The sequence below is a fragment of the Cibotium barometz genome, chromosome 33, assembly GCF_041138505.1.
Source record: "Cibotium barometz isolate CiBa-2024 chromosome 33, ASM4113850v1, whole genome shotgun sequence".
NCBI classification, from domain to species: Eukaryota; Viridiplantae; Streptophyta; class Polypodiopsida; order Cyatheales; family Cibotiaceae; genus Cibotium; species Cibotium barometz.
Window position 1 is genome coordinate 10,780,776 of NC_141078.1, and position 25,564 is coordinate 10,806,339.

At 37.7% G+C, this 25,564-nt stretch overlaps 1 pseudogene; it reads left to right on the forward strand.

Annotated features, from left to right (window-relative positions):
• The first annotated feature begins 22,777 nt into the window (after positions 1-22,777).
• On the forward strand, positions 22,778-24,559 carry LOC147619287 (fe(II)/2-oxoglutarate-dependent dioxygenase 4-like; annotated as a pseudogene).
• The last annotated feature ends 1,005 nt before the right edge of the window (positions 24,560-25,564 follow it).

Sequence of the window (25,564 nt, forward strand, 5' to 3'; positions counted from 1 at the left end):
GCCTCGTAATGCATACATAAATGAGGCAACCAACAGCTGTCTGATAGAGTGTGACATCAAAGTGATCTCCAGCATCATGAAGACTTGGATTTGTAGTCAAATTTGTGGATGACAGATATACTGTTCATGATTTGACTTCTGGTGATACGATTATTGCATCTGGCACCTTGTTTCATGGGCTGTATAGGCTCAATTCTTATGACAAGTGTGTGGAAGATTCAGCAAATGCAATTTCTGATGAAAAGGCAATTTCAGATGCAAAACTATGGCATGCTCGTTTTGGTCATCTGAACTTTGCTGCGTTTGCTGCGTTTGCAGAAATTTGATATGGTTGCTTCATTGCCCCCTCTTGAGGCACCATTGAAACATGTTTGTGAAAGCTGTATTTTGGGCAAAATGCAGCGTTCTGCGTTTCCAAAGGATGGTTCTGTGCGGGCCACTCGCAAATTGCAACTTGTACATAGTGATGTATGTGGGCCTATGCAAACTCCGTCATTTGGTAAACACTTGTACTTCATGACTTTCATTGATGATTACTCAAGGCATGCATGGGTATATCCACTGAAGGCAACGTCCGAAGTGTTTTTGTGCTTCAAACAGTTTTTTCTTATGGTTGAAAATGTATCCAATTGTATTGTGGACACCCTCTGTTCTGATCGAGGGGGGGAGTACTTGTCTAAAGAGTTTGATGCATTTCTGGCTAGTCGTGGGATAAAACACCAATGTACAGTGCCGTATACCCCTCAGCAAAATGGTGTTGTTGAGAGGAAAAACAGGTCACTTATGGAGATGGCACGATGTATGGTCAAGAGCCAAGCTTTACCACATACGTTTTGGCTTGAGGCTGTCATGTGTGCTGCATATGTACTCAACAGGTGTCCCACTAAGGCCTTGCAGTCTATTACTCCATACGAAGCTTAGCATGGCAGGAAGCCTTCTATTGGTCACTTGCGTGTCTTTGGTTGCTTGGCCTATGCTTTAGTGCCGGTGCAACAACGCAGAAAATTAGATGATAAGGCTGTCAAATGCATTTTTGCTGGTTACAGTGCTGAGAGCAAGGGTTACAGATTGTATCATCCGCAGTCAAAGCGTATCTTGATTAGTCGAGATGTTGTTTTTGTGGAAGATGCTGTGCAGCCTTTGTTATCATCTACCAAAGAGACAGGTGTGAGCTCACGGGATGTATTTGATACATTGTTGCCTCTGTTTACAGTTGCTACTCCAATGGAGACAGGTTTGAAGTTGAGTCTTCATGATGCTGGAGATCGCTCTGATACCAATTGTTGGAATTAGGGTTGCAAGAAAGCACACAAAGCTTGGAGAGGAAGAAGCAAGAATGCACACAACACATAATGTATTAGATTGTGTCAATGTACAAAAGATAAGTTAGCCCTAGAGTGATGGGCGTATATACAAGCCGGGGGGAAAAACCTCCTAAAGAGGGAAAAAGTGCCCCGGCGGTCCTAAGTGTGTTTACACACATCACTACCTATATATATATGGCAACAGAGGATGCCATGGGTGCAGTACTATTGCAGAAGGGAAAGGAACATTCCTATATGCGGCCTCTATATTTTATCAGTAGAACAAAGACATTAGGAGAAAGGACATATTCTGGAGCACAGCTATAGTGATGGTGGCTGTGGTGTTTTCTTTAAGGAAATTCAGGTCTTATTTACTCCCAAAGACTTTCACTATATTGACCCATTACTCTCTACTTCTTCATCTGATTCAATCTGACATTCCATCCGAGAGATTGTCTAAATGGGCTGCAAGAGTTTTCGTTCACTTGTATAGTGGAATAAAGCACAAGTGCTACACTCGCAGATATCTTAACATATAGACATAATCATGTGGTGTTGAAGGAAGAGACAGTGACAAAGAAGAAGGTGCTCGGCGGAAGGACCCTGAAGCAAGTTTGCCAAATTCTTTTACTCTATTTTTTGATGGGGCTTTTAAGAGAAGCTTAGGAGTGGCCAATGGAGGTGTAGTCTTGTTGGATCTAGAAGGTAAATTAGTATGTAAAGAAGGAATTAAGTTGAAGCTGAGTATGTCTGAGGAGAATGCCACTCCTATAGATATAAAGGCATTCAAGGATTGGAATCGGGGTGCAAGAAAAGTCATGTAATGGCTTCCAATTAGTGTCACAGACACTATGATAGGATACATATAGGATGCAAACAGTCCAGCAGTTGCATGGCAAAATCTGGTTCAGATGTTCCAAACTAACACAAAGGCAAGGAAGTTGTAGTTAAAGCAAGAGTGGCATACTGTGGAAAAGAAAAGCATGTCCATCAATAAATATGCCTTAAAGATCAAGGTCATTGTTGAATCCCTTGGGTCTATCAATGTATCAGTGGAGGATGATGATTTGGTGAGTGTCTGTCTGAATGGGCTTGGCAAATAGTACAAGCTATTCAAGACCTCCATTGTAGTTAGGGAGAATATTCTCAACTTTCGGGACTTGATATCTATGCTGATCATAGAAGAAAAGGATTTAGGTGAGGATTCTTCTTCACAAAGCAATAACACATCAGAAGAGGCCTTCTACTCTAATTCAGGTAGAGGCAAAGGTAGAGGCCGTGATCGAGGCCAAGGTAGTGGCGGATAAGGAAATCATAATTCTGGACAACAATAGTTCAATGATTGATAGCAGCAATCATACATAGGTGAAAGAGGCTAGTCTAGAGGCAGGGGGAGCCAAGGAGGCCGAGGTAGTTGGAAAAGAAATCAAAATGCAAATAGCATAGAGTGCTATTACTGTGGCAAACCAGGACACATGGCAAAGGACCGCTACAAAAAGCAGGATGGCATTAAAGGTGGGAAGTTGCCACAAGGCAACTATGCATCATCTAGCAAACATAGTTGCAACAAGGCAACTATGCATCATCTAGCAAACATGGATGTGATGACAGAAGTGAGCAGCTACTTGTGATGCAGCACATGCTTAGTTTCATAACAGGGGATGTGTCAAGATCTTAAGATATATGGTATGTGGATTCTGGTGCCTCTAACCACATGACCATTCATGTTGAGTGGTTTAGAGATATGTAGAAAATGGAAAAACCAGGTTAGGTAGAAACAAGTGATGATAATGTGCATCCCATTGTGCATGTTGGCAAAGTACCATTGTCTATGTAGGATGAAGTACTTGGTTGATGTACTTCATGTTCCGAATATTACAAAGAACCTGGTTTCTGGTTGGACAGATGGTTGAGCAGGGTGGTTTGCAAGTGAGGTTTAATCCTCAAGGATGTTTTGTGGAAGACTTAAAAAATAAGTGTCGCTTGGTTGCAAAGGGTAATAGAAATGGTTGGACAGATGGTTGAGCAGGGTCTGCAAGTGAGGTTTAATTCTCAAGGATGTTTTGTGGAAGACTTCAAAAATAAGTGTCGCTTGTTGCAAAGGGTAATAGAAATGGCAGGATGTTTACTTTGGATATACTCATTTGGGAGTGCTGTTGTGAGTTGGAGCAGTAAGAAGCAGCCAACAGTTGCCTTGTCGAGTATAGAGGCAGAGTACAAGGGTGCTGCTATGGCAGCGTGTGAGGTAGCTTGGTTTCAGAAGCTTCTTGTGGTGACATGGGAGAGCCCGTGGTGGATAGGATAGTTATCATATATTATGACAGCATGAGCAGCATACAGTTGGCCAGTAACCCAGTATATCATGTTAGAACGAAGCACATTGAGGTGCATTATCACTTTGTGAGGGAGAAGGTTCTAGCATGAGATGTAGATTTGGTATATGTCAGCACAGAGGATTAGGTGGCTGACATCTTCACTAAGGCATTCGGCACATGGAAGCTCCATAGGATTAGGAGCTTACTTGGAGTGCAGTGTGTGGAGTTGAGTTCGAGGGGGAGTGTTGAGATATCAAGCTCAACTAGTGCTACGGTGGACATTGATGGCCCGCCTGGGTGATAGCTTTTGCATCACACACCACTGGCATGGTTAGTGAGATTATGGGTGATATGTGGCTAGCGGGATGACAAGCTGTGTGACAGCCATTTTGGATTACTAGAGACTGGCATAGTTATAGCGCCAGCTCATTTAGTTAGGTTCACATTATGGACCGACCCTTGTATGTTGTAGTAGTTTGAGTACTAACCCATATAGTGTGTACTCTTATCTTGTAGTAGTGGAGTACTAACCCATATAGTGTGCTCTTATCTTTATGTTATGTTGGTTGAGTAGAGAAGAAGAATATAGAAGAAAATTGAGCTATCCATCTCTCTCTTGTGTCTTGCTCTCTCTTGTGTGTGTGTGTGTTTGCTTGCGATGGTTTGAAGCTCTCCCTCCCCCCCACGTTCTCTTTAGTCAGAAGGCTTTGTGGTTTGATGGGGTTTTTGTGTGGCAACTATGAATTAGCTGTTATGCTGTATCGCTTTAGTTGGTTGGTCGAGGAGAGTCAACTCAGAGGCAGCTGGGTGCTAGCTATTGTCAAAAAATGCCAATTGTGTGATATCCCTTCAAATTAAGAGGTGCCTATGGGTTTGTGTATGTCTAAAGAAATTTGGAAAAGATTATGATTCCTTTTATTAGATGATTCGATGTGAGGTTTTTGATGTAGAATTCCGTAGGTGAAGCTCAAAGAAAGGTCGGAGGAAGGTCGGCAGGTTATCTAGGAAGGTCCATGGATTAAGGATATAAGGTGAACTGATGCTGGAGGATTGTGGAGGATCCTAGAGATCCATTTTGGACTAAGGTGAGCTATTCCGAAAGCTTGTAGATAGTTAGTATCTGATTTGTTTGTGGAAACTAGGTGAATTTGTTCTTAGCTAGTGGTTAGCTAAGAGTAGCTACCTAATTCTAAGAGGTTCTAATGTAAGGTTTTGGTTTTGAGGCTAGCTGACATTGGAGGAAATTTCTAACTCGGGACAAGTAGAGGACTTTGGAAGAAGTTTATAGCCAGTTCTATGGAAGTTGGAAGCTATTTTGGTCACCTGGGAGTCAGCTGAGATCAAGAGGGTCTTTTAGCTAGAAGATCAGAGGTGTTGGAGGTGAAAGCTGGCATGAGAGGACAGTTTGAGTAGGTAACTGGATTCAATAGGGAGGTTGGGAGGGTGTTGAAGTGTTGAAGTGTTGAACTGTGTCAATTGAGAATTAAGGGATGTCAGATGGGAATGTTGGTGCCCTCTTTGGTGTTTGTGTTGGGTTGTGGTACTGTGGTGATAGTTTCCTCCTCACGGTGGTGTGCTTCAGACGGGGCTGTAAAGGCAGGTTCTTCCGGACACATCAACGTTATCTATCCCTTTTTTCTTATTGAGAAGTATGGATTGAGTTGTCCTAATAATAATCAACTTCTTAATAATATGCTAATCTTACTCTAATGATAACACAATTAACATGACTAATCTAAGGTGGGTGATACCTAAGTGAACTTATGATGATGAGTGTAAGATTCCTCCCTCCATCTTTTGAGGAGTAAAGGTATAAGAACCTCCCCTTTTATTCTTGTAATTATTCCCCTCTTTGAAATAGAAGAAAGATCTTGTTTTACCCTATTTTTGGCCGTCGAGAGAGAGAAAATGTCTAGAGAGAGATAATCTAAAATTGAGATATCTTTGGATATAAAAATCCTCCTAGTGTCTAAAATGGATTCCTCTGAAACAAAAGTTCAAAATGAACTTTCCAAGGTGCATTAGGAATTAATTGAAAATGTGTATAAGGGACCTTAGCCTAAGGGTCTACATTTTTAGAAATTTTTGGATTATGATCTAATTAAGGTTCCAATGGGCCAATTGGATTAATCCAAGTGTTGGGATGAGATAAATCCAAAGAATAAAAGAAAATACCCAAAAATGAGTAAATGCTCACATAAGATGAAGAGTTGACTGAGTACAAGGTTTATTAGTTAAAAATTATGAGATATTACTTAAAAAAACTAGATATTTTGAAATAATGATGCATTTTTGACACTTTGGTAAGGAAAGGGGGACTCTTGAGGTAGGCGCCTCTTTCACATGTGTGGAAGGGTTTTTAAATCAAAAAAATTATGATATTTTTATCTCTCCTGGATCAAACCAAATCAAAATGGGAGCCAAACTGGTCCAAATTTGATCCAAATTGAGTCAAACTGAACCTGGAAAATTCTAGAACCCAGTTGGACTTGGTTGGTGGCCTCCCTCACCTATAAATAGACCATCAGTCTTTTGTAAAAAAATATTAGAGCTATACTATGCCAATATTATATTAAAATAATCATATTTTCTATTATCCCTTAAATTTTTCTCTCTCTTGGGAGCTTGGAGCTCTCTCTCTCTCTCTCTCTCTCTCTCTCTCTCTCTCTCTCTCTCTACAACAACTCTTGGAGTTGCTCTTCTCCTCTTGGTGGACCAATTGATTGGTCGAGGGCTTCACTGCTAATAGAGAATCAAGCCAAACTTGGAGGTAAAATTAAATTTTATGGTTTGTTCCAATTTATCTCAATAACTTTCTTCGTCTCAACCCCTCTCAAGCTTGAGAAGCTTTCTAAATAATTTTTTAAATTCAAATCAAGCTTTCCCTAAGTTTCTTAATGTTTATTTAGCATTAAGTTAACCTTTATGCTTAAATTGTAATGCTTTCTTTAAATTACATCTCTCTCTCTAAAAGAATAGCCATCTTTATGGCTAAATCCCTTGAAAAAGGATGCTTCTCAATGATAGTCTCTTAATTCAAAGCTAAACTCTAGGCTTGATAAGCTAGAGATTAAGAAAATGGTATTTTTATGATTTTGTGTTAACAAAATAATGGTTATTTCTTTTAGATTATTTATAAGTAGTTAAAAACTACTTTGATTGATTATAAATGAGAAATAGATTATCTTATCAATTTGGAAAAAGAGAAATAATGGAATTAGCTTAATCTAATGGGATAATCATAATTAAGTTTATGATTATGGTTAAAATTATGATTTAAATTCATAGTTTGATTTTAAGCATAAAAGAGGAACTACTTTCATATTTTCATTACAAGCTTTTATTCTTTAGAAAAAAAATTGAGAATTATCAGTAATAGCAGCGAAGCTATGGTAAAATTTTCAGAAAATAATACATATCTTATTTTTATGCAAGCATGATGCTAAAAGAGGACTTCCTACCATATTCTAGGATTGGACATCCTATGCAAAAAGAATGATTTTCATCATATTCATGAGAGTTTTTTTTTGTAATTATGCATAATTAATTGATTATGAGAAAAGAGTAATTTTTGGTAAATTTACTTTTATACAAAAAAAGGAATTCCCATGATATTTGAGATCCAAGTAATTAAATGGTAAAAGAGAAATTTTTGGTAAATTTACTTTTATATAAAAAGAGGAATTCCCATGATATTTGAGATCCAAGTAATTAAATGGTAAAAGATGAATTTTTGGTAAATTTACTTTTATACAAAAAGAGAAATTCCCATGATATTTGAGATCCAAGATATTAAATGGTAAAAGAGGAATTTTTGGTAAATTTTTTTTATGCAAAAAGAGAAATTCCCATGATATTTGAGATCCAAGTAATTAAATAGTAAAAGAGAAATTTTTGGCATAATTCAAATTATGAGTATTTATCAAAAGTAAAATTTTGAGCATTAGTAATTTTATTGAGAAATATGGGTAGAATTGATTTTTTTAAATCCCATAATCTTTTACTCAAAAAGAATAATTAATAGATTTCACTTAAAAATTTTGAGAAAGAATATGAAAATATCTATCGAGAAAAAGTACCTTTAACTAGGCCAAGCAATTGGCAGAAACTTAGAAAAGTCCCATCGGTATCAAAAGTAGAAAACGATACTAAATGTGAATGCGCTGTGATAAGATGTGAATGTGATGTGATAAGATGTGAGTGTATGTGATGAGATGTGGATGAGATGTGATATGATGTAAATAGATGTGGATGTGGATGTGATGAGATGTGGATGGGATGTGATATGATGTAAATGGATGTGGATGTAAATGTGATATGATGTAAATGGATGTGGATGTAAATGTGATGAGATGTGAATAAGATGTGATGATATGTGAAAGGATGTGATGCGATGTAAATGGATGAGAATGAGATGTGATGATATGTGAAAGGATGTGATGTGATTTAAATGGATGAGAATGAGATGTGATGTGATAGATATGCATGTGAAATGTGAGTGGATGTGGTGAGATGTGAATGGATGTGGTGTGATGTGGATCTAGTTAGATATGAATGGATGAGATATGATGTGGATAGATGAGATGTGATGTGATGTGATATGGACTTGGGTAAATGTGAATGGATGTGAAGTGATGTAAATAGATGTGAACGTGATGTGATGATATGTGGATGTGAATGAATGTAGATGGATGTGATGTGATATGAATGGATGAGATGTGATGTGGATATGTTTTGATGTGATGTGATGAGGATAGATGTGATGAGATATAATATGATGTGATTGGATAAAGGAGGATGGGGATACATATGACTGGATGTGGAATAAGCAATGTGAATTGATGTAGAAGAATGTGGAATAACAAGAAATGATGTGGAACAATGTGGAAAGATGAGAGTTTGTTAGAAATTATATTTATGAAACCTATTTTTAAATGAATGTTTTATGTCAAGAATGCTCGGGAAGCATTTTGACCATCTTGTGAAAGAGGTCATAGAGACCTAAGTGATAAAGTTGCAATAGCTGATGGAGAGTCAATGGAGGACGTCTCGCGTAGCAAGGTCGACCAAGGTCTTGCCTCGATTCTATTTAAATGGTGAGCTTTCGGTATAGTGGATGAGGGACCAAAGAAGCGGCCTATGAGTGAAGCGCTAAGTGACCTACGAAGGAGCCTAGAGGGTGCTGACCATACAGTGCTTGGGCTCTGGGTCGCCGAAGATACCCACGCGTGCGTCGGGGAAGAAAATGGAACAAGGTGTTAGAGTTGTTTTCTGAACTCGGGCATGGAACTCGTTGATTGGCCTTGCTGGTACTCAACAGATAAGTCGATGGCTCTTTTATATGGATTTGTTGGTTGATCTTGCTGATCTTGAACGGAGAGTCCATATGGATTTTCTTAAGTGAATATATTTCCGGGTACTATGAGCTAGGAACTTTTGAAAAGGCACCTGAGTGGACAGGTGGTGAGCATTCTGGTTACCAATGATGCCATAAGTACACCGATGAGGGAATGATTGCAAATTGAAACTCAAGCTAGATATTTTGGAGGATTATGATCAGTGATACTATGGTTTCATTAAAGGATTGTTTTAAAGACAGCTAGATCTGTGAAAAAGGTAATTTCATATTGGGTGTGTAAGTGGTGTGACTATCTTGAAGTTTGCTTGAAGCGCCGGATAGGGGACCTGGGAACTCTTTTCCCTGGTACCCGGGATAAAATATAACCAAATTCCTAAATGGATCCTATCACTACAGTGGTTGGGCGGTTGGCTAACCCATGGGATTGGATGGGGTTAGGCTGGATTGATGGATCCCTAAATGAGACTCAATTCTATTAAGTTACGATAGTTGAAGTAAACCCCGGATAACACTTGTTCTATGGAAAAGAATCAACGATTGTGCCTCTTGATGAGGAAAAAAGTGTTGGTCTCTATGATCCAAGTGCAAGTCTCTTCCCTTGATCGGACCATGTGACTTACTGGTTTGGTCGAATCAGTTTGGTTAGTTAAGGCTCTTGACTACATTAGTATAGATCTCGGTATAGATCATCCTGGAGGAATCGCCTATGTCTGCTGGGCAAGGGAAGTTTTTTCGGGTTTGGTTCTGGAAGAACCGAGGGATTAGTCTCTTGTCTGGATATCCGTGGGCAAGGCCCCGAGTGAGAGGCTCTGCCCTACGCAAGAAGTGCTACTTCCGCTGCTAGCATCCCTGAATTCGTTACGCAGAGGGGGCAGGGATCTTTCAATGAGTGGGTGATACCTAAGTGAATTGCTATAGTTTATGATAGCTTCTTTTCTCCCATTCTTTTCGTTGTGTTGCTCTTTTGCTCTTACACTCCTTGTTATTACTTCTCTCCTTTGCTTGGTTTGGTAGAAAAAAGCTCTGCACATAAGACAAAGGCTATGGAGATATCTCTTGTCTGGGGTTGGAGGAGCTCTCATAGCCACCCTGATGCTAGAGAACATTGAAAGACAAGACTAGCATTAACATTTTTGTCATCGACTATGTCAATTCTAGAAAGTCCACTACCATTGGCCACCTCATTTATAAGCTAGGTGGAATTGACAAGCGTATCATGGAGAGGTTCGAGAAGAAAGCAGCTCCACCTCTTCCCGCTCCACCTTGTCCAAGACTAGTTGCTCTCTTCAAGTAGAGCATTCAGTTGCTTTAAATAACATTATACCTATAAACATATTATAGAATCAAGGTGAGATAGAGAAATAACTTGACAATAATATATGGTTTATAATGTATGTGACAATCGTCGCTAATTTTATATAGAAAAATCATGAGCATAATCAAAAGACCATCTAATTTATGCAAATTTCTAGATTTTTTATTTCTCTAAAGCTAAATAGTTTGTGATCTGTTGTGGGTCGTTGTACAATAAGGGTCCTCACTTGGGATCGTGTCATATAGATGGGACACCCTTGAGATAGCTCGATCGAGTTATACATCCAATCATAGCATCTCAAGTGGTAGTCAATAGATGCTTGGGAGGTAACTTAATCAAGTTACTAAACCTTCCACCTAGGATAATACCGATCACCACATAACTCGATCGAGTTATGTGGTGGACATCCATAAGGTAGTGTATAACTCAGTTGAGTTACATAGTGTACATCCATGTATGGTCGATTTTGAGGTGCGAGGTGGTGGACATCCATGTAACGTGGTCAAGTTACGTGGTTAATATCCACGTAGGTGCCACATATATCAGTCCATTTATCTACTAGACATCTAACATGGAATGCAATTGAGATACAAGCTGCATACATGGATGTTGAATATGTGAATCGACCAAGTTAAATGTATACACCATGGTATTCATGTACATCAAGCATGCACCTCGATAACTACATAAATAATAAAATAAAATCCCACATAACTTGATCAAGTCACGAGGATACCCAATGAGGATGAGACGTTTACAATTTGACCACTTTGTGCAAGATAAAAATCATTTTTTTAGAATTTCCTCATAACTCGACTGAGTCATGTAGCCACCTAACCGAGTATGGACACATGTTTCTTTATTTTGGTTTTATGAAGGAAAAATAAATTTTTAATTTTCCACATAAGGTGACCAAGTTATGTGAATACATCAACCGATGTGATGAGCACATGTAAAGCTCCACGACGCTACGAAGGAGAGGAAAAAAATCAAGTTTCAATTCTCCACGTTACTCGACCAGGTTTCATGGAGTAAGGACACGTGTTTTTTAATTTTGATGTTATAAAGGAGAAAACAATTGCTCTAATTTGTTTTCCAATTTTTCACGTCACTCGACTGAGTTACATGGATACCTAACTAATGATTAACACATGTAAATCTTGACGACATTGCAAAATAGAGAAAAATTACTCAACCGAGTTACATAGAAACTCAACTAAGTATGGACACATGTCCAACTAGACGATGTTGCAAAGGAAATAAAATTCCCAAATAAACAAAATTTTAATTTTCCATGTAACTTGACCAAACCAACCCATGTTTGACACGTGTGTTATAGGGGAACCAATATTACAGTGACACATGTTCTTTATCTCAAAACCCTAACCCTAACTTGATCAAGATATAAAAGCCCCATTTCTCTCCCTCCCGTTCTCACTTTTCACTCTAAGAGCTCCCTCTCTCCTTAATCTGCATTACCTTTTCACATAATCATTCACCTAATCTCCATTAGGTCTTCCCTAGTCTCGATTAAAACTTCTAACCAAGCAAACTGATTCTAGAATTTTCCAGATCAGTTTGGTCAATTTTTGACCATTTTTGGATCATTTTAGCTTACTTTTTGGAACTAGACTTGAATTAGGAGAGAGGAGAGATGAAATATCTCAATTTTTGATAATTTTAAACTCCACCACACATGTGAAGTAGGCACCTCCTTCATGAGGGGGGAATTCCCATTGTGAGGTATCAAAAATCTATTTTTTTAGTAATTCCTTTGGTCCTTAGTCCACTCTTCATCTTATGTGAGTATTTACTCATTTTTTGGGGGGATTTTCTTTATTTCTTCTATTTATCTTCTCCACACATTTGGATGAGTCTGATTGGCCCCTCAAAAAACCTTAATTTAATTTTTTTTGAAAATCTGGATCCCTAGGATAAGGCCTCTTGAACAGATTATACGATTAAACATTTTTATTCCTTCCACATCTAGGTTAGGGTTTTCACTGGGGTCGCCTCACATCATCCTCTTTAGCATGGACTCATGCGAGTCCATTGTGAGGACCTCATAGCCATGATTCATCATGAGAGTTATCGACGGTCCGTGCAAGTGCACGTGACACACCATGTACCTAGCACATCATGGTGGACCTTGAGACGATGATGTACTTCTTACGCAAGCTAGGTAGCATCGTGTTTGAGAGGAGTGGCTATAGACATAGTGTACCGCTAGAGTTTCATGTCGCTTGTCCTACCGCGAGGTACACAAGCTCCCTTGCATTAGGAATTATACTTTAGATCTATTTAGAGATGGCCAGGGAGACTGTCTTGTGGTTGGGAAACTGCTTCTTATTAAGAAGGTGCTCCCAACCAGCTATGTTAGCATATATCTATAGTCGATATTATGTAGCCTCTTATGGGAGGATGCCACACCATCACCACATTCCCTTATACTTTGTAAAGTAGTTATATGCAGAGTTTGTATTAGGACTGGAAGTGGACTATAGTACTTCTCATCTTGGTGGTGGTTCCCAGCAAGGCTTAGGCGAGTATGGTAGGCCATGACCCCCCGGTCCTTTGAGTTATTCAAGCAAACCCAATCTTCAACCATTGAGGGACTTGGATCAGAGATTTAATGTACGACTTTCTATAGATAGCATCCAGCATGTGGTGTGGCTATTTTCACACACAGTGCCTTTAGTGATTGAGGTTGGTACCTATTTTTGATTTGTTTACTTATATGTATGATAATGTCTCGTGTAGTTTTTCTATGTATCTTATTCATGTTTTCTCTTTCATGTAGACAGCACTTTCACATTCTACTACAGAGTTGCAGAGAGACTAACTACTACAGAGGTCAAGCCTATGAGGTTAGAGATGGAGTAGATGAGAGCACAGATGGGGGAGCAGAGACATAGGCTATATAAGTAGGCCATGAGGCACCGCAGCATAGGATGGAACACTTTTTTCATTAGTCTCGATAGATTGCTTGCATAGCTCAGTCTGTAGTGACCCACCTTATGTTGCCCTATATCCTCGACCTCCATTCAAGATCTTGGCCTGACGACCATTTGTTACACAAGCTCTATAGATTCTACGCGAGGGAGAGTGCTTAGTATATTTTCAGCCCCTTGAATCAACAAGTGCATGCATGCTAGGATGCAGCTCGGATGCATTCACTTCTTCCATCTCTCTTGCATCTGCCTCTCTAGTGTGGGCTAGATGCCCACTCTGTAGATATGACATAGATTTTCCTATGTATTATTCTCTTATATTTATACATCATCCCATTTTAGTTACATAGAAATGTACCATTTCGCTCTCTCTCCCTCTCTCTCCAAGGCACGCATGCACACAAACATTCACACACACACACACATACATACACATACCCTCACACATACATAAGCACATACACTCATATACATTTACACACACACATACCCCTAATGTTTTGTCTCTTTCATTTTGGTTTCAGTGTGAATTCCAAAGGCCCAATTTTCAATGTGTTGTGGCCTTAGAGAGACCCCTCGAAATTGGGCCTTTGGCATGCACATTATAACCAATTGTAGTCTGATGGTGACCAAACTTTGCAAGAGTGAGGGTAGGGTCCACATATACTCTATTATAATTTTTGGTCACCATGAGAGCACGATTGGTTGCAATATGCATGTCAAAGGCCCATTATTTAATGTGTTGTGGCCTTAGAGAGCCCTCTCGAAATTGGGCCTTTGGCATGCACATTACAAGAAAATGTAATTTTATAGTAGACAAAACTTTGCGAGAGTGAGGGTAGGGTCCACATATACACTCTTGCAAAGTTTAGTCACTATCAGAGCACATTTGGTTGTAATGTGCATGCCAAAGGTCCAACTTTCAATGTAGAATTGGACCTTCGACACTCACATTGAAACCAAATGTACTCCGATGGTAACCAAACTTTGAAAAAGTAAGGGTGGGGTCCACCTATATTCTCTTGTAAAGTCTATTCACTGTTGGAGCACATTTCGTTGTAATGTACGTGTGAAAGGTCCCATTTCAATGGAGCCCATTGGAAACTGGGCCTTTGGCATGCACATTGCAACCATTTGTGGTCCGATGGGGACCAAACTTTGCAAGAGTGAGGGTAAGGTCCACATGTACACTCTTGCAAAATTTCATCACCATCAAAGTACATTTGGTTATAATGTACATGCCAAAGGCACAATTTTCAATGTGTTGTGGCCTAAGAGGGTCCCCCCTTAAAATTGGGCCTTTGACATGCACATTGCAACCGAATGTGGTCTGATGGTGACCAAAATTTATAAGTGTAAGGGTGAGGTGGTTCACATATACACTCTTGTAAAGTTTAGTCACCATCAGAGCACACATGGTTGCAATTTGTGTACCAAATGCCCAATTTTCATTGTGTTGTGGCCTTAGAGAGCCCCCTCAAAACTGTGGCAAGATGAGAGTGTCTAGTTTTGTCCAGTTTATGCTAGACTGGGACAATGCTTGGAGAGAAAATTTGGGAGGGCAAGGTACTTCAAATGAGATCAAGCAACTAATAGAAAAGACACATGCACTCAAATTAATCTATTATAACTTAAATTAATATAAATTAGTCTAATTAATTAAAATTAATCAAAAATATGATGAAATTATTAAAAAATGATCTTTCCATACTTAGAGCGATCCATTTTGTTTTACATAGATACATTGCTACAAGTACACTATTTCCCTATAGGTTTTAGATGATTTACATCAAAAATATAATTTTACTAGTTATATTATTAATATTTACAGGCCTTCTGATAGCCTAGAAGAATTTTGGAAAAGAGATTATTAAAAATCTAACCATTTGATTTGCAATTTTAACTAACCACCACATTCTACTAATGTCTCACTATCTACCACTCTTTTAATCTACAAGATTGAGCATTTTAAGTGGTAGTAGTTATTGTGGGTGCAAAAAGTGGCATATATTATAACACTGTAAAGACCTTGAAATATTTAAAGAAAATAGATAAATAGCTTTTTTTTCAAAAATAAGATTAAGCTCTTTTCACGGGAGTGAGATTTTTCAAAATATTTTATCGTGGGAGTGAATCCAAATAATTATGTGTGATGCATGGTTCATGTGTAATCATTTCCATTTGTTATAATTATTTTTGTGAGTGATCCCAAAGTAATTATGATCTAACATTGTGGATTATGTTGAGTATAGATCATGAGTTTGAGACAACCAAAGTGGACATTGGGCGAGATTATCTAGCCAAGCACATGTGTACTAAATATTTAATTTTGTATGGTTTGGCCGATTTTATATATGTTGGGCAAGGTTTATTTTTGATGAGATGCTTTAAAAGCATTGGACTAAGGTTCAATTTTGTAAAAGCCCAAGTGTGTGGGAGTGGAGCCACACATGTCGAGGGGGGAGACTGCACCCAGTCTTGTGTTCTTTGATTTATGCTCTTGATGCTATGATGTTATGGTTTATTTCTTTTATTATCTAATTTATGCAATAATCTAATCTCCATGTACCATGGTCGTCTTGTGTTCTTTGATTTATGCTCTTGATGCTATGATGTTATGGTTTATTTCTTTTATTATTTAATTTATGCAATAATCTAATCTCCATGTACCATGGTCCTGTAAGAGTGGTATCATAGCACGGCAAATTTCCTGTATGGTTATGTGAATTTTGTAGACCATTAGATCAAGATTTGGATCAAGGGTTAGGAAGAAAGCCACCCTTTTGAAGAAAACCACCCTTCTTCTCCTAAAACCACCTTTCTCAATTCAAATCCTCTCCCTAATCCAACCATACAGATGAAATGAGCAAGAGAAAGAGCATTAGAACCCACAACAGGATTGCTAAACCAGTAAGAGTGTCTGAATTCCATAATCAACACAGTGGCAGATTGAAATTTTTCTCATTTTCTCTTCAAGTAATAAAGCCACATATATATATATATATATCCCCTCTCTCCTCTCTCGAATTCCTTTGTTCGCTGTGCGCTGCGCTGGATTCCTTTGTTTAGTTAAGTAAAGATTTTTACAAAGCTTTTTGGCTAAACTTAATATAATATAAGCTTTATATATATATATATATATATATATATATATATATATATATAAGAAGCTAACTACATAGCCCCGTTTACAACCGTGAGCAACGTAATTTAATATATTTACTATTTGCTGGCTAGACTTTATTCACAGCTTAATAAAACTTTTATTAAAACTTTTATTTAAAAGCTTTAAAGACTCAAAGCTTTAACTTTTTAAAGAGAGACACACTTTTTCAAGACAGATGCACGCTACCCACATGTTGCTTATAAGCTTAATTACAAGCTTTTGTACAAAGCTTAACTCTTTAAAATATTTATTAAATTTTTTTTTATATTAAGAGCTTTAGACCTTTAGAAGCTTCTAGTAAAAGCTTTCTATTAAGCCTTTACCTCTTCTTTTTATTTAAGACCTTAAGTTTTATGTTCCATTTAAGACCTTAAGCTTTATGTCATAAAGCTAAAATAAATAATAATAATAATAAAAAAGAGATCAAGCAAATACCTAAAAACCTTAAGACTTTATATTGCAACCTTATAATTTAAAAGCACCTCTTCAACTAAATTCAAAGGATTCCACAAATCCAAAACTAGCAACATGAGACTTAAAAAAAAAAGTTTTCTTGAGGTTTACATCTTACAGATTTCGTCAAGGGTTGTTATTTTTTACAAGTCAACCATGAGGACGACAACTTCTCTTTCGATCAAGAGGATAATTCCCAACATTATGTAATCCAGGTAAGCCTAAAACTCATACTTATGCATTGTTTAATTTATTATTATTATTATTATTTTAAAAAAAACTATAGTTAAATTCAAATATAATGGTCAAGATAGTGCGATGATTGATATGTACTTTATATACACGGAAGAAAATACATATTAGACCATTCACTATCAAGACTTAAGTGAACTAACAACAATGATGCATATATGTTTTTCCACTGATCACCGCGCGAAGAATATATGTAACTTATTGTTATTTCAAATTCAATCTTTAAACTTTAACACCTCATTTAAAACACTTTTTTCAAATTATTTTCTTTCTATTTTTAAATAAGGTTAACCAGGTGTTTGTGAAAGATACTTCTGTTTGATGTCTGTGAGAGATACTTACGCTGGTATATCTGTGAAGGATACTCATGTTACTGTCTGTGAAAGAGCTGGTATATCTGTGAAGGATACTCATGTTACTGTCTGTGAAAGATACTCGTATATTAAAGATACTCTTATGATGTCCGAGACGGATAATCTAAGTGATATTTATCTGTGCTGAATAACTTATCACAATCTAGTGTTGAGAGAGATTGTATCTGTGACGGATTTATATTCTGACTCTCTCCACTTGCTAATTAAATACACAACTGAGGTCAGTTGCAAACAAGAGGGAATGTTACGGTAATTAATTTATTATTAGATGATCGAATAAGTGAAAAGAATATCTTGGGTGACCCAAGTGTGATTAATTTGGTTGTGAGTGAATCCAACCAGCTGTGATGACACGTGGGATTAATTTGATTGTGAGTGAATCCAACCAGTTGTGATGACACGTGTGAGACTTGTGGTATACTTTTTGAATACGTGTCTCGTATGAAAACATTGTGAGTGAATCCAATGTACGAGTTTGATTGTGAGGGTGTGTGTGTGAATGGACTTATGGTCCACTAGCTCACCTATTTAAAGGCAAAGCTAGAAGGCATTATGTAGAGTGCAAAGGAAAACACCCAAATTAAGAAGTTCTCAGGAGAGGGCTTCCACACTGGGCAAGTTCTTGTCAAGTATAAGATGATGTCCAAAGGTTTTTGGCCATTCATTTTCGGCACTAAGGTTATTGATTGAACTAAGGCTAAAGATATTGAAGATGATGAGAGGGCACAAGCCATCATCATGCTCCATCTTGATGAGGCTCTTATTCATCATGTGGACCAGCTTTCGACTGCAAAGGAGAAATGGGATGAGCTTGACAAGCTCTATGGAGCTCGTGGTAAGAATTCCAAGATCTCACTTAAAATTGAATTTTTCAGCTTCTTGGAGCTCAAAGAGGGGAGCCTTTATCTCTCATTTGAAGGGCCTTATGACTCAACATGCATCAGTGAATGCGAGAATGGATGAAGATGATGTAGTGGCTATTTTGTTAAAAGTAGTCAAGAAGGTGTACCCCATCATAGTCACCACCCTCAAACATACCTAATCCCACCCTTGAAGGAGTCATTCAATCTTGTCTTGATGAAGAAAAGAGGCCAAAGGGAGGAGCTGAATCTTCAAGTGCAACAACTTCATCGAATATCGAACAAGCTTTGTTACATCAAGTGATCAAAACTGTAAGGTGTGTCCATTGCAAAAAGGTGGATCATTTGGCAAATAGTTATTGGATCAAATATCCAACAAGATGAAATGTAACAAGTGTAAACAAACGGGACATATCACTTCTAAATGTCCTAACAAAGAGTCAGAGGCTAACTTTGTATCAGCCTCTAACTCCACTGAGCACTTGTTTTAAATCTCAATGTAACAACACCTATATTCCTAACCTTGTATGCCTAATGTTATAAAGGCAACCTATGTCCAATACCACCTATTCCAATTCTTTCATAGTTGGTATTAAGGGGGGGTATTAAAAGACTAAGGTCATGTAAAAGAGTAGGAGAAGGGTGTGTGTGTGAATGGACTTATGGTCCACTAGCTCACCTATTTAAAGGCAAAGCTAGAAGGCATTATGTAGAGTGCAAAGGCCAGGTTGTATGCATAAGCAACTTAATAAACAAGATTTGTTCTCGTATTTTTGGGTCTCTCTCCTCCACTCAGCTTGATCTAGCATAAGCACCATGTTCTCTCAACATTAATGAGGTTGACCCTAGCTAGTTGTGAGTAAGTCCAACCAGCTGTGACACGTGTGAGACGTGTGGTATACTTTGTGAATATGTGTGATGTGTATGAAAACATTGTGAGTGAATCCAATTTAGGAGTTTGATTGTGAGTGAGTCCGATCAACTCTAAGACACGTGTGACACGTGTGAAGGTTTTGTGAATTTGATTGTTGTTGTGAGTGAATCCCATCAACTCTAAGTCACGTGTGACGCGTGTGAGGATATGTGGGAGTTAATCCACTTAAATACATACTGATATTGTGAGTGAATCCAATGTGGAAATAATTAATGTGTTTGATCACTTGCATGTGCTGATAGTTACAACCGAGGACGATTGTCTTCTCAAACGGGAGGACTATCTTAGGAGTGAGATTTTTCAGAACATTTTATCACGGGAGTGAATCCAAATAATTATGTGCGATGCATGGTTCATGTGTGAAGCATGGTAGTGAATCATTTCCATTTGTTATAATTATTTTTGTGAGTGATTCCAAAGTAATTATGATCTAACATTGTGGATTATGTTAAGTATAGATCATGAGTTCGAGACAACCAAAGTGGACATTGGGTGAGATTATCTGGCCAAGCACATGTGTGCTAAATATTTAATTTGTATGGTTTGGCCCATTGTACATATGTTGGGCACAAGGTTTATTTTTTATTATGAGATACTTTAAAAGCATTAGACTAAGGTTCAATTTTATAAAAGCCCAATTTTGAAAAAAGCTATGATATTTATGGCTCCAAGGGCTAAATTTATAAATATAATTTAAATACCGCGTGTGGGAGTGAAGCCATGTCACACATCGAGGGGAAGATGCACCCAATCTTATGTTCTTTGATTTTTATGTTTTTTGATTTATGCTCTTGATTTATACTATGATATTATGGTTTATTTCTTTTATTATTTAATTTGTAGAATAATTTAATCTCCATGTACCATGGTCTTGTAAACAGCTCTATATTATGTGAAGATCTAAGGTCTAAAGTGGGAATCTCATATGAGTTTATATGTAAAAGATATTAGCATTTTATAGAATCGGTCCAAATTTGGGACAGGGTGTATACATTGACTTTGTGCCTAAGGAAATGAGGACTTTCGACTATCTCATGCTTAATCATATTATGCAACTACATTCCCAACTTTGCACGTGATGTTCAAAGAGTTTATATGTGGAAATCTCATATGAGTTTATATGTAAAAGATATTAGCATTTTATAGAATCGGTCCAAATTTGGGACAGGGTGTATACATTGACTTTGTGCCTAAGGAAATGAGGACTTTCGACTATCTCATGCTTAATCAGATTATGCAACTACATTCTCAACTTTGCACGTGATGTTCCAACAAAAGAACTTGAAAGGAAATTCCTTCGTTAGCTACTAGGAGAGATTGGCCACCAAAGATAAACAAATGCCTGTTTTTTTACTGTTTATACGGTGCTTGAGTGGACAAAACTGGGCACCCTAATCTTGAAACCACCCACCTTTGGCATGCACATTGCAGCCAAATGTATTCGGATGGTGATAAAACTTTGCAAGCAAGAGTGAGATTGGGGTCCATATATACACTCTTGTAAAGTTTAGTCACCATCAGAGCACGTTTGGTTGCAATGTGTGTGCCAAAGGTCCAATTTTCAATGTGTTGTGGCCTTAGAGAGCCCCCTCAAAATTGGACCTTTGGCACTCACATTGCAGTTAAATATACTCCAATGATAACCAATTTTTGCTATGAGCTTTTAGATGTCTCATATATTCCTTTTGAATTGTACATCAATATATGATTTCTTGGATGCCTCTTTGAATTTTTCTCTCTAAAAAAATTGTTCGATCACTTCTTTATTGATACATATTTTATTGAGATAGTGGCATAAATAATATGTTTGGATTGAAACAAAGGTGCATGCTTGTTAAAGATTGGCTAGTCCATTCTCAAAAGTTTACGTACATGTGTTTTATGGCCTTTGACAAATGGTGCAAACAGAAAAAATCTTGTGACCAAAGAGAAAACCATAAAGTATAAGACAAAAAAGGCATTTGATACCTTGTACAATTAACACAAGCACATGGCACAAAGGGACCTCACTTTCAATCTTTTTAGTTTTTGGAAGGAGGTGTGATAACTATCAGCAATCCTTTGTGGTGACTTGAATTTTTCTTCTTTGCAACAAGCTTGGATGATAGTTTCCAGTTTGAAGGAGCTATGCTAATTACCTTCTTGTGGTTCTGATATTTTGGGATGTCTCATTATAAAAAATCTAAAAATACAAGGATTCAATCTTTTTACTTTTTGGAAAGGAGGTGTGATAACCATCACCAATCCTTTGTGGTGATTTGAATTTTTCTTATTTGCAACAAGCTTGGATGATAGTTTCCTTTAAAGGAGCTATGATAATTATGGATGTCTCATCATAAAAAATCTAAAAATACAAGGATTCAAAAAAAAAAATTTGGAAAGGAGGTGTGATAACCATCACCAATCCTTTGTGGTGATTTGAATTTTTCTTATTTGCAACATGCATGAATGATAGTTTCCTTTGAAGGAGGTATGGCAATTACCTTCATGTGGTTCCAATATTTTGGGATGTCTCATATTTTTTTAAAAATTTGACAAGGATTCAAAGCATACACCTTCTCAATGTTAAGAAATCATACTTGATTAAAAGGAATGGTGTATAGATTATAGAAAACAACTTTAAAGCTCATTGTCAGACTATTGATGCCTCGAGTGCGTTACCCTTTATTAGAAGGGTCTTGTGTTGCTGACTCATGGACTAAAGAAGAGGTCTCACTTATGTGTGCATAATGTTATAGGGGGGTCTAATCAACCCTAGTGTAGGTCAAAGATACTAGAAATGATTATACTAGCTTAAAAGGTTATCCCAACTACCCCTTATTAATTAATGGATTTTGATTTTTTGGTCATTGTAGGCCCCTATTAGTCAAGAAGATTGCAAAGTATTGAATGAAAGTGTGGCACAAACCCATCTTGTGTGCACACAAGCGATATCATATGATGTGGCCTCTTAATGCAAGATGAACTGGCCGGATTGCAAGTTAGAAAAGGAGATGAATGGGTCACTGTAAAACCTATATCAAATTCATTTGTTGTCATCTTGGGAGATCAAATTGAGGTACATGTTCGACACATGCCATATGCATGAAGCATTAGAGGCACTTAATATAAAATCGCACAGTACACATATCTTATGAGGGTGTATGATATGGTGTTTTGCATGTATCACAATTATTTTGACACATGAGGATATTCGTGAGGTAATGGCTTCTCTAAAATTTTTCTTCTTTCACAGATACTAACAAATGGACACTATAAGAGCGTGGAACACCGAGCTGTGACAAACACAAAGAAAACAAGAATGTCCATTGCTTGTTTCTATGGTCCAAATGACCATGAAATGGTTGGACCCATACACAAGTTTGTGAGTGATGATAAGCCAACTATGTATAAAGAAACAATTTTTAGTGACTATCTTCAGAATGGATTCAGTAAAGGACTAAATGGCAAGCCAACTATGTATAAAGAAACAATTTTTAGTGACTATCTTCAGAATGGATTCAGTAAAGCACTCTCAGATTCAAAGCATCAAGGAGCTTGTAGATTCGGGACTGCGCCATGTGCCTGCCAAGTATATACGCCCACCCGAGGAGAGGCCTTGTTTCTCCAAGACTCCGACCTGCACCCTTCAAGTGCCAATCATTAGCCTTGCAAACTTCCATGGACAAGGCAGAGCCCAAACTATCAAAGAAATCGGTCTCGCCTGCGTCGACTGGGGCATTTTATATTCCGCCTGCAACCACCCATAGTTTGCATACATTAAGAGCCCAAATTGCATCTCTGTAGCAGTAATCTGCAGCAGCTTGCTTTTATAGTATCAGAAAACCTACCTAACATTAGATTTTCATGTTATTATGTAAGGTGATTAATCATGGTGTCTCGCCGACCTTACAAAGCGAACTTTGGAGTGCTGTTTCCGACTTCTTTGCATTGCCAACCGAGGACAAAATGCGATTAGTCTCGGAAGACCCATCTCGCTCATTGAGCTTCTTCACCGGCTTTGTTACCCACGAGAGCATTCGAGAGTGGAAGGACACCTTAGGATTCAAGCTGCTACCAGGCCTTCTAGGGTGAGTTTTCCGCAACAAACAGTTTCTCTTCCACTGTTACAGCATCTAAGCGCGTCTTTGAACCGTTTCATCGCTTAATTTTTTCATGGAAAGGCTTCAAGGATCAAAATACAAGAGTTTTCAAGATTTTTACTTCTGCTACGTTGATCTACTTGCATGATATTGACTCTTCTCGAATCCATTTAATCTACTTCAGTGCATGATATTGACTCTTCTGCAATCCATTTGCATTTACTTACAATTGTGGCTTTTGTACCGCCTTGATGTTCTTATATCATGTTACTCATTAAGAGTTTTATCATCATCATGACCCTCATAATGTCTTGTGAACTCCTTTGGTGTCCTTATATCATGTTAGACTAAATCATCATTTGTTTATTTTCACAGAGGCCCTATGTTAGACTTTCATAAACAAGTGGCGTTCCTTGCACACATCCTACTTGAAGCAATATTTACAAGTTTAGCATTGGAGGCCAATGCCTTTTGTAGGCATTGTTCTCGACAAACCATGGTAACCAATTACTACCCTGCTTGTCCAGATCCAGAGCTTACACTTGGATTGAGTTCCCATTCAGATTTTGGGTCACTCACTGTCTTAATGCAAGATGAAGTGGCCGGATTGCAAGTTAGAAAAGGAGATGAATGGGTCACTGTAAAACCTATATCAAATTCATTTGTTGTCATCTTGGGAGACCAAATTGAGGTACATGTTCGACACATGCCATGCATGAAGCATTAGAGGCACTTAATATAAAATCGCACAATACACATATCTTATGAGGGTGTATGATATGGTGTTTTGCATGTATCACAATTATTTTGACACATGAGGATATTCGTGAGGTAATGGCTTCTCTAATATTTTTCTTCTTTCACAGATACTAACAAATGGACACTATAAGAGCGTGGAACACCGAGCTGTGATGACAAACACAAAGAAAACAAGAATGTCCATTTTCTATGGTCCAAATGACCATGAAATGGTTGGACCCATAGACAAGTTTGTGAGTGATGATAAGCCAACTATGTATAAAGAAACAATTTTTAGTGACTATCTTCAGAATGGATTCAGTAAATGGATTCAGTAAAGGACTAAATGGCAAGTCCAATCTAAAAATTAGTACTCATAAAGCAAAACAATTGTCTTACAAATGTACACATGATAATAGCTTTTGGCCAAACTCATTAGGCCTTTCATCAGGATAGAAAATTAAGCATCTTGAAGAATGTATGTGTGTAATGGCTTGGCGAATATGTATTCTATATAGAACTAGAAATTTAGAAATTTGGGGTGAATCTTTTGGATTAATTCTTAAACAGAATGGTACTACCTAATCTATTTTTTGGCAAATATTTCTTAAAAATCTCAAAATTTTGTAAAACGTTGGGTGATTTTTTTTTAATGAATTTATAAAATAGCCAAAATTTTTGGAGACCCTTGAAAAATAACCAATTGGCTATAAATAGCCCCTATTTTTTTCCATGCCTTTCACTATGTAAAATAGTAAGCAAATAAACACATAGAGGTTTAAGTTAGGGGTCTGCTATCCTTTGAAAGAAGCACTAGTAAAGAAATACATATTTCCTCGTAAATTTGATCTCTAAATCAATCTTGAAGTAAGTGCCTTTTTCTCTCTCTAAATATGGATGTATGTTTGTTTGTGTGTATGTGTGTGCATGTGTGTGTGTGTGTGTGTGTGTGTGTGTGTGTGTGGCATGAGCATGTGCATGTGTGCATTTGTGTGGTGTTCACGCATTCACATGTGCATGAATGCATGCATGTGCGATGTGCATGCATACGTATGTGTATACATGTGCGTGTGTACGTGCATACATGCATAAACAAGATAATGATTAAATCAATGTACTAGTTCTCTAATAATTAATTGTAGTTTTTTTTATTATACTATAGCATGGACTCATGCGAGTCCATTGTGAGGACCTCATAGCGATGATTTATCATGAGAGTTATCGACGGTCCGTGCAAGTGCACGTGACACACCATGTACCTTGCACATCGTGGTGGACCTTGAGACGATGATGTACTTCTTACGTAAGCTAGGTAGCATCGTGTTTGAGACAAGTGGCTATAGACATAGTGTACTGCTAGAGTTTCATGTCGCTTGTCCTACCGCGAGGTACACAAGCTCCCTTGCATTAGGAATTCTACTTTAGATCTATTTAGAGATGGCCAGGGCGACTGTCTTGTGG